The sequence below is a fragment of the Equus caballus genome, chromosome 20 (genome assembly GCF_041296265.1).
Source record: "Equus caballus isolate H_3958 breed thoroughbred chromosome 20, TB-T2T, whole genome shotgun sequence".
Lineage (NCBI taxonomy): Eukaryota > Metazoa > Chordata > Mammalia > Perissodactyla > Equidae > Equus > Equus caballus.
In genome coordinates, this window is record NC_091703.1 from 4,399,198 (window position 1) to 4,410,105 (window position 10,908).

At 39.8% G+C, this 10,908-nt stretch overlaps 1 pseudogene; it reads left to right on the forward strand.

The window, feature by feature from the left end:
* Positions 1-2,893: 2,893 nt before the first annotated feature.
* On the forward strand, positions 2,894-3,842 carry LOC111769266 (protein ZAR1-like; annotated as a pseudogene).
* Positions 3,843-10,908: the final 7,066 nt, after the last annotated feature.

The following is a 10,908-nucleotide window of genomic DNA, read 5'->3' on the forward strand; positions in this document are numbered from 1 at the left end:
CCCAAAAGATTGGGTTTTCAGTTTGAATCCAGTGACATTAACTGCATGCTAAGACAAACTAACAAAGAAACTTCAAGACGAATATAATAAAATCCAGAGTCTCTACAACATAGCATTCACAATGTCTAAGATTTAATCCCAAATTACTAGACAGGTGAAGAAACAGTAAAACGTGACCCATTTTCAAGAGAAACACAATTACTGGAGACTGACACCCAAGATGACAAAATTGTTGGAATTAACAGGCACAGATTTTAAAATTTATATTAACCACATTGAATTATGTAGAAGAAAACACACTCATAATAAATGAAAAGATAGGAAATTTCAAGAGGGAAATAGAAACTATAAGAATCAAATAGAAATTGTCTTGAAGACAGAGCAAAAAATTCTTCTAATCTGAATAAGACAGAGAAAAAAAGATCAAAAAAATAATGGGCAACTTCATGGACCTCTGGTATAACACTAAGAAGTTATGTAATTGGAGTCCCAAAAGGAGGAGAGAGAGAAAATTAGGCAAAAAACACAAGATTCCTTGTTTGATGAATGAATGAGCAGATCAGTGAGTACTACAGAACTACTATGATATGAGAAGAAAATAATAAATTAAAAGACTCATATTTGCCTGGTTATTCTTGGCAGAGTTTTACTAATACTATATAAGAAAAAATGGATAGTTATTAAAAACTTATGGTAGTTATGCCAGCACATTCTTGGTATATTCTCCAAATATATTATTTGCTTGAGTTAACAGTTCACTAACTTATATATAATTTATGCCATCATTTAGTTTCAATTTATCTCAATCAATCCATTAAAGAGTGTTACTTAGTCTAGATGGATCAAACCTATGTGTTGTATCACTGTCCAGGTACCTGGTGAGGGAACTGTAACCCCACAGTGCTGGTGCTAGCGAGAGCCTATTTCTGATTGAACGGCCCACCCCATATACATACTCACTGATGTATTTGTATCCCCAAGGAAGCAAAATTTACCTCAGCTTTTTGAGAGTAGGAATTATGTCTATACTTACTTTTGCAGTTCCTCACAGGGCTCTCGGACATATATATATATATATTTTTATTATTAGTAAGATTATGATAGTTTACAACCTTTTGAAATTTCACTTGTACATTATTGTTAGTCATGTTGTGGGTACACCATTTCACCTTTTGTGCCCACCCCCCTTTCCCCTGGTAACCACCAATCAGATCTCCTTGTCTGTATGTTAACTTCCACCTATGAGTGGAGTCATATGGAGTTCGTCTTTCTCTATCTGGCTTATTTCACTTAACATAGTACCCTTAAGGTCCACCCATGTTGTTGTGAATGGGACGATTTTGTCCTTTTTATGGCTGAGTAGTATTCCATTGTATATATATATACCATACCTTCTTTATCCAATCGTCAGTTGCTGGGCACTTAGGTTGCTTCCACGTCTTGACTATTGTAAATAATGCTGCGATGAACATAGGGGTGCACGGGACTTTTGGAACTGCTGATTTCAGGTTCTTAGGATAGATACCCAGTAGTGGGATGGCTGGGTCATAAGGTATTTCTATTTTTAACTTTTTGAGAAATCTCCATACTGTTTTCCATAGTGGCTGCACCAGTTTGCATTCCCACCAACGTGTATGAGGGTTCCTTTTTCTCCACAACCTCTCCAACATTTGTCACTTTTGGTTTTGGATATTTTTGCCATTCTAACAGGTATAAGGTGATATCTTAGTGTAGTTTTCATATTTATATTTTTTAAATTAACAAGATAATATTATTTAAAAGAAGAATTAGAAACTAAATCACTGAAAATGGACCTTTGCTCATTTTAAACATGGTTCCAACATTCTGAAACTTTTTCTTTTTCTTTCAGTGGGCAAGCCCCATTCCTTTCAGTCAGACTGGGTGTAGGTATTGGGAAGCCATGAAAACTTTCGTGTATTCAAGTCATAGAAGGTACACGTGACTGATACGCTGGTACCTGTGTATCAGCCTGTGAATGCTCACACGGCATTCCCTGTGGTCTTACATCCTGTTGGTTTCCTAATCCTCTTTTCTCTTCCCTATAAGTGATGATGGCCTCTCCGATCTTTAGAAATTTCTCACTGAACAGATAAGAGTGTTGCTGACAGCTCCCTCTGCATTTCTCTTTCTCAAAATAACTGAGGCTGTCACTCTACTGGCTATTCAATATGCTTTTAAAAAAATTAGTTGCTTCCTCCTCCCGCTCTCCTCCCCACCAGGCTGTTTAAACTGGAACTGCTACCCATGGTCCAGGGAAGTAAGAACACAAAGACTACACTCCACTGGCTCCCAGTGCCTGTAGGCAAAACCCAAAGGAACACCCTTTCCTTACAGAGCTGCTTCCTTGTCTTTGTTCACAGGACCACTTTTGATAGAACACCTCGGGTGAGTGTTACGAGACCGACACAAGCTTCAGGCCTTGGTGGCAGATGGGGATCTTCCAAAGTCAGCCACCTGGGATCTGGAGTTTTCCAAGTTATTAGTGTTTGCTGCTATTCACAGGGTTTTCATGGCTAATTTTTTCGGAAGTGAGTGGCCAGGTCCTTCTTTCTAGTCCGTCTAATCTGGAAACTCCGCTGAAACCTGTCCACCATGGGTGACTCTGCTGGTGTTTGAAATACTGGTGGCGTAGCTTTCAGCATCATGGCAACATGCAGATGCCACAGTATGACAACTGACTGACGGGCAGTGTGGTTCCCTGACAAGAAACGAACCCAGGCCTCAGTGGTGAGAGTGTCGAATCTTAACCACCACACCACTGGGGCTGGCTTTAACAAGCTTGAAGAAAGCTAATATACTAAACTGACATCAACATCTGAATCTACCAAAAAAGGAATGGAGAACCAACTTGATCAGGACAAAGAAGGGGCGGATGAAGGTGGAAGGCAAAACAAAGACACAAAGAAACTGCACCAGGATGCTGTGCTGCATCAGGGTCTTGGGTGAGTGGATGGAAAGCTTGGCACGTATTCTCTATAGCTACCAGAGCTATGGGAACACACTGCGTTTGGCCCAGCCTGGAGTCTCTGAGGCAAAACACCTATCCCCTGCTTTCCTGGCCAGGCCAGGGCTGCTGGTGCCCGTGAATGCCTCTGACTACTGCATGGACCCTTACAAGTGGGTGCAGCTTAAGGCCATTCTCTCCTAGAAGAACCCCAGCATGAGCCTGTGGCTGTGCAAGGCCAACACCAAGGATGAGGGTGTGCAGGTAAGCCCGCGGGTGGACAAATCTGTGCAGCACTTGCTGGGGCTCGCACCTTAAGCAGCTGTTTCCCCTGGGGCAGCAGAGGCTGCAAGGCACCCTTGCCAGCCTGGGGAAGACATTTGCTGGTGATTGGCTGCAGGGGCTTGATCCAGCTGCAGAAGGATGGGGAAGACAAGAGAGGAAGAGGCTTGGGGGCCTGTGACGTCAGAAAATGACAGGCAGGAGGAGCTGGGGCAGCAGGATGCAGCAAGTCCTTGGGAAAGGAGAGCAAGCAGGCACAGGGAAATGCTGCAGTGGACTTGGGAAGCCAGCTTTCAGTTTTTGGAGCCAAAATATGGCTATTTTCACTGTAAAGATTGTAAGATCAGTTGGAAAAGTGCTTTAGGTGTGGTGCATTTCTGGAATGCATAAGGTCTATTCCAAATAACTCTGTTGACGATGCCAAATGAATTTATCTCTTATTGAGTAGATTGATTCTACGTCAGACCTGTTCAGAGTCTCACTGTTCCTTTTGTCAAAAGAGAAGACATTGAACTGAGGAGCCTCACTGACAAGAACTCTGTGATTGCTGCAAAGTGACAGGCTCTCCTGTGGCAGTATTTACAGCTTCAAATAGGTCACGTGACAGACAGCGTGACTTGTACAGGACACCTGAATGCTTCTTGTAACTTACTATACTGCTTTCCTTTTTTGCAACTTAACTCTGAACTGGCATTGGAAAATGGATTAGGCTTTTGTACGTTTTCTAGGTTGTATAACAATTGTACAATGTGAATAGACTAGAATAAATGCATGTAAAATAGAAAAAAAAAAAAGGATGGAACCTCCAACCATCTTGGAGCCTGGGCCCTTGACGATTGGCTGAACAAGGCACACTGATTACAGAGGCTGTCACCATATTCCATTCTGGTTGATGGCAGGTCAGCAGCCTGCAGTACAGGGCTCACCCCAGGGAGGGCTAGAGAAGCTTCTCAGTTCCAAGGGGATCACACTCCGAGATTCTGCTTTATTCTCGTTCCAGGCTGCTCCTTAAGGGATGCTACCGGTTTGACAACATTCTCTGCCTTTTGTCCTCAGAGTTGGGTGAGACTGTGAAGTTTCAGTGTGATGTCTATGACGTGCCTGATATACTGGCAGCTCAGAGGGGAATGAACACCTAGGAGCAGTGTTTGCAGTGACGAGAAGAGTCTTAATTACACAGTAAAGGAGAGATGGCACAAAATAAGGATCTTGGAGGCTTTCGTTTAGTCATTCCATCTCTACAGCAGTGGTTCTCAAAATGCGGTCCTGGGCAAGAAGGATTAGCAGCCCTCAGGAGCCTGGCCCCACAGCCATCTGACTTTCAAGTCCTCTAGGCGGTTCTGACGCTGAAGTTTCAGCAGTCACTTCGATCTCTTTTCTTGTGTTGTTTCTTTGCCTGAAAAAATCCATTTTATGCCCTTCCAATGATACTTAGATATTCGTGCTCAGATATTTTTCCAAAATGCTCTCTTAAGAAGAGAAAGAAATCCGAGAACTTTGGCTTTTAGAGAGGACTCTGTGAACCCCAGATCAAGATTGTGGCTTGTTTTTACACAGCCCTTCCTAAATAGAGAAAGTTTTACGTTTTTAAAAGGTTGTTACAAATACATTAAAAAAGCAAAGAAGAATGGATGACAGATACAGCATGGCCCTCAAAGCCTGAAATATTTGCTATTTGGCCCTTTGGAGAAAGTCTGCTGACCCTTTCTTTTAGATAATGTCCCCAAACCTTATTTAATTTGAATTAAACAGCCACATTGCATCTGTAAATGTGTTCTAACATCCAAATTTATGGTGGCATAAACTTGCTCCTCAAAAACAATGCTTTAATTTATGGAGTTGTGTTTTTCTGTTAGCGAAATTTAAACTGTACCCTGCTTTTTATGACTGCCTATTCTCCAGCTGGAAAGGAACAGGTACTCTATCACTCTCAACCGACAAATACTCATTGAGAGGCACAAAGATTAGTAATGTTAAATTTTGCTTTGAGTCCTTAAGAATGCATTAGAAAAGTCTGACGTAGTACATGGATATCATGTGAGCGCTACAAAGACTGTGTAATGGGCTTTGGGAACACAAATAAGGGGACACTTACCTACAATCCCATTATAGCGGTGTACACTCGCTTGTATATCCTGTGCCCTGAGGAAAGATATTTTGGTCGTTTTCAGTCTTTTCTTTCTTCTATCAAAACAACATTGCCATGGGTAACCTTGTACACAGCTCATTTCATCCATGTAAGACAAACTTCCAGGAGCGAAACTGCTGGGCTGGAGGCTCAGTGCTGAGAAACTGAACATACCAATGGACAATGACCAGATTGTTGTCTATATGAAAATAGAGCGCTGACCTAGAACCTGCGGCAACTAGCCTAGGAAACCAACTCATTATCCACAGTGACCAGTCCAGAAAGTCCAACATTATCTGCAGCTGCCAGTTGAGGAAGTCAAACAATAACCTCTGTAACAATTGGCCAAAAATAGCTAACACTTGATTAAGAACTAATAGCTTCCCTAATTTTTGCTCCTGTTTCCAACTTAGGACCAATTGAAGAAATCCAAATGCACGCCCTACCCAATCACATGGGCTGCTCCACTTGTAGTCAGTCCACCTACAGCTTCCCCAAGCCAGCAACCTTCAGTCAGGGCACACCTGAAATCTTCCTCTATTCCACTCTAAAGCTGTCCCACTCCTCTGCCTGCCTTTGTGTCTCTGCCAAACACAAGGGATGGCAGCTGAATCCCTTGCTATAGCAAGCTGTGAATAAATAGGCGTTGCTTTTCTCATTTAGTTGGTCTTTGCTTATTTCCACTGTTATAGTAGAGGCTCCAGTGAGATATAGTCTGCACTGCCTGGTGCCACGGACTCCAGCCTTCAACCAGCTGTGGAACCCGCAGAAGACCCTGTGCCTTTGCTGCTCACGCTGCTGACGTAAGTTAGCACTGGGTCTACACTGCACTCTCTCTGCTTTGAGTTCCTTGGCTATTTATTCTCAGTTTGGTACCCAAGTTTTGTTATTGGTGCCCATTTATTGGCATCCTTGGTGGAGTCAGCCTATTCTTTTTCATCCCTTTTAGCTGTTTTTTTGTGTTACTGTTTTGTGTTGTGCTGTCATAAGAATGAAATAACAGGGTAGAGTGCAAGCATAGGCTCTGTAAGCCTGTTGTTTGAACTGACCTCACAGACTGGTATGTTTACAGCTCTCACCAGACCAAGTTGACCCACTTGGACAAATTTTGCTGTGGGTCACCAGTGAAACTGGATCAGGTTCTCCTTCTGTCTTGCTTTTGTGTCCTGAGAGTCTAACTTTGAGCCAGAGAGAGTATTCTTACTGTTTTTCTGCCTTTTGGCGTCACAAATTGTGGGGTCTGCATTTGGAGGTGGCTAACTTTCTGGCAGGGTGCCTGAGTATGGGATGCACAAGGATTAATGTGCCTACCAATTGTTGCCAGCTCTCATGGGGTCATCTAAGTCTATAACCTCTCCTCTACCTGGAACACCCCCTGCTTCTTATATGTATACTGTTTACAATCCTAATTCTTGTGCCTATCTTCCTAAACGGCATAACTTCACCAAGGATGATTTGGGCCTTTAGTGACCACTCTGGGGAGCATTTGCTGTGAACACAATTATTCATTTGAGAAGAAGAAAGGGAATAATATTTCGAAGGGGCAGCATTTTTTTGATTGGTATGCAGAAGTCTCTGAACAAAATTCTGAGTAAAAAGTGGATTCACTTAAGGTTCTTTCATCAAAGCTAATGAGCAGTTCAGCAAACTTAAGCCAAAGCAAACTAGACTCATTTTCAATATCCAGCTGTCCCTCTCCCCCCTTATCCTTCTGGTCTCCCTCCTTCTGTGCCTCTATCAACACCTCTCATCTTCTCCTTCTCCAAACTTTCTACCTTTCCAAACAACTTTCCTAACACCCAAAAATGCAGTTGCCTCTGAATGTCCTTCCCTCCCACAAGTCGGGTATGTGGACAACTGTAGAATTTAAACCTTGAAACTGAGCTGAGTTAAGAACTGTAATGAAAGATTTCCCTAAACCCAAACAGGACCAGCAAATATTCACACAAGAATTTATTATTCTTTTGAGGGCATATGCCCTAGGATTACCTGACCTATATCAACCTGTACACAAGTTGGTCAGAACCTTAGTGCTGAATCCTGGATGAGAAAAGCTGTTTGGACTGACCTTGAAAAGGGCCTACAGGACACCTGTTTCCTCAATAAAACTGAAGGTCAAGAAAGGGCAAAAAATGTAGGCTAAAGTCTCCCAAAATCATATCTGAAGCATGTTCAGTAAAAATCTATTGGACCATAATTTAATCATGCAAACAAAGATGAAACTACAAATATGTAGAGATTAAACAAGATGTTACTGAATAACAAGTGGGTCAAAGAAGTAATCAAAAGAGAAATTTAAAAATATCCTGAGAACAATGAAAATGGAAATACAACATTCCAAAACTTATAGGATGCAGCAAAAGCAGTTCTAAGAGGGAAGTTCATAGTGATAAATGCCTACATCAAGAAACAAAAAATCTCGAATAAACAACCTAAATTTACTCTTCGAGGAACTAGAAAAAGAAGAGCAAACAAAACCAAAAGTTAGTAGAAGGAAGGAAATAACAAAGAGCAGAAATAAATGAAATAGGGATAAAAAAGACAACAGAAAAGATCAATGAAACTAAGCTGATTCTTTGAAAAGATAAACAAAGTTCATAAACCTTAGGTAAACTCACGAAGAAAAAAAGAGAGAATTTAAATAAAATCATAAATGAAAGAGGAGATGTTACAACTGATACCACGGAAATACGAAGGATCATAAGAGACTACTAAGACTACTATGCCAATAAACTGGACAAACTAGAGGAAATAAATAAACTCCTAGGAACATACAACCTACCAAAGCTGAATCATGAAGAAATAGAAAATCTGAACAGATTCATTACCAGTAAAGAGATCGAATCAGTAATAAAAAACCTCCCAACAAACAGAAGTCCAGGAAGAGACAATTTCACTGTGAATTCTACCAAACATTCACTGAAGAATTTATACTAATCCTCTCAAACTATTCCAAAAAATAGAAAAGAAGAAACACTTCCAAACTCATTTTATGAGGCCAGCATTACCTCGATACCCAAACCAGACAAGGATGCCATTACAGGCCAATATGTCTGATGAACATAAATGCAAAAATCATCAACTAAATATTAGCAAATTGAATATAACAGTACATTAAAAGGATCATACACCACGATCCAGTGGGATTCATTCCAGGGATGCAAGGACAGTTCAATACCCACAAATCGATCAATGTGACACATCACATTACCAAAATGAGAATAAACATCATATCATCATCTCAAATATGCAGGGAAAGCACTTGACAAAATTCAACATCCTTTTTGTGATAAAAACTCTCAATAAAATGACTATGGAGGGATCATACCTCAACATAATAAAGGCCATAAATGACAAGCCCACGGCTGACATCACACTCAACAGTGAAAAACTGAAAGTTTTTCCCCTAAGATCACGAACATGACAGGATGCCCACTCTTACCATTTTTATTCAACACAGTATTGGAAGTCCTAGCCAGATAGTTAGGCAAGAAAAAGAAATAAAAGGCCTATAAATTGGAAAAGAAGAAGTAAAACTGTCACTATTTGCAGATGACATATTATATACAGAAAACCCTAACGACTCCACCAAAAAACTGTTTGAACTAATAAACAAATTTAGTTGAGTCACAGGAAACAAAATCAATATACAAAAATCTGTTGCATTTCTATACACTACTGAGCTATCAGAAACAGAAATTAAGAAAACGATCCAAATTACAATTACAAAAGTATAAAACACCTAGGAAGAAATTTCATCAGCAGGTGAAAGACCTGTATACTGAAAACCATAAGACCCTAATGAAAGAAGCTGAAGACACAAATGAATAGAAAGCTATTCCGTGCTCATGGATTGCAAGAATTAATATTGTTAAAATGGCCATGCTACCCAAAGCAATGTACAGATTCCATGCAATCTTTATCAAAACTCCAATGTCATTTTTCACAGAAATAGAACAAACAGTCCTAAAATTTCTATGGAACCACAAAAGACTGCAAATAGCCAAAGCAATCTTGAGAAAGAAGAACAAAGCTGGAGGCATCATGCTCTCTGATTTCAAACTATATTACAAAGCTATAGCAATCAAAGCAGTTGTGGTATTGGCATAAAAAGAGACACATAGATCAATGGAACAGAAATAAACCCATGTATATATGATCAATTAATTTATGACAGAGGAGCCAAGAACATAAAATGGGGAAAAAAGTCTCTTCAATAAGTGGTGTGGGGAAAACTGTACAGCCACATGAAAAGAATGAAACTGCTATAGGAAAAGCAAAAATTAACGTAAAACGTATTAAAGGCTTGAATGAAAGACCTGAAACTATATAACTCTTAAAAGAAAACATAGGTGGTAAGCATCTTGACATTGGTCTTGGCAATAATTTTTTGAATCTGATTACAAAAGCAAAGGCAACAAAAGCAAAAACAAACAAGTGAGACTATATCAAACTAAAAAGCTTCTGCACAGCAAAGGAAACCATCAACAAAATGAAAAGGCAACTTATTGAATGGGAGAAAATATTTGCAAATCATCCATCTGATTGGGGTTAATATTAAAAAATATAAAGAACTCATACAACTCAGCGAAAAATAATCTGATTAAGAAAATGGGCAGAGGGTCCGAATTGACATTTTTCAAAGAAGATGTACAGATGGCCAACAGGTACATGAAAAGGTGCTCAACATCACTCATCAGGAAGATGCAAATCAAAACCACAATAAGATATTACCTCACACCTGTTAGAATGGCTGTTATCAAGAAGACAAGAAATAAAAAGTGTCAGCAAGGATGTGGAGAAAAGGGAACCCTGTTCTCTGTTGGCAGGAATGTAAATTGCTGCAGCCACTATGGAAAACAGTATGGAGGTTCCTCAAAAAATTAAAAATAGAACTACCATATGATCCAGCAATTCCACTACTGGGTATTTATCCAAAGAAAATGAAAACACTAATTTGAAAAGATATATGCACCCCATGTTCACTACAGCACTATTTATAATAGCCAAGATATGGAGACAACCTAAGTGTCCATCGGTAGATGAATGGATAAAGAAAATGTGATATATATAGGAATATTATTCAGCCACAAAAAAGAATGAAAGCTTGCCATTTGTGACAACATGGATGGAACTTAAGGGTATTGTGCTAAGTGGAATAAGTCAGGGAGAGAAAGACAAACACCATATCATCTTACTTATATGTGAAATCTAAAAAAAAAAAAAACCAAAACCAAACAAACAAAACGAACCAAGTTCATAGATCCCAAGAACAGATTGGTGATTGCCAGAGGTAGGTGGTGGGGAGTGGGCAAAATGGGTGAAGGAAGTCAAAAGGTACAAACTTCCAGTTATAAAATAAATAAGTCATGGGGATTTAGTGTACAGCATGGTGACTATAGTCAATAATACTGTCTTGCATATTTGAAAGTTGCTGAGAGAGTAGATCTTAAAACTTTTCATTATAAGAAAAAAAATTTTTGGTAACTATGTGTAGTGACAGATGTTAACCACTTATTGTGGTGATCATTTT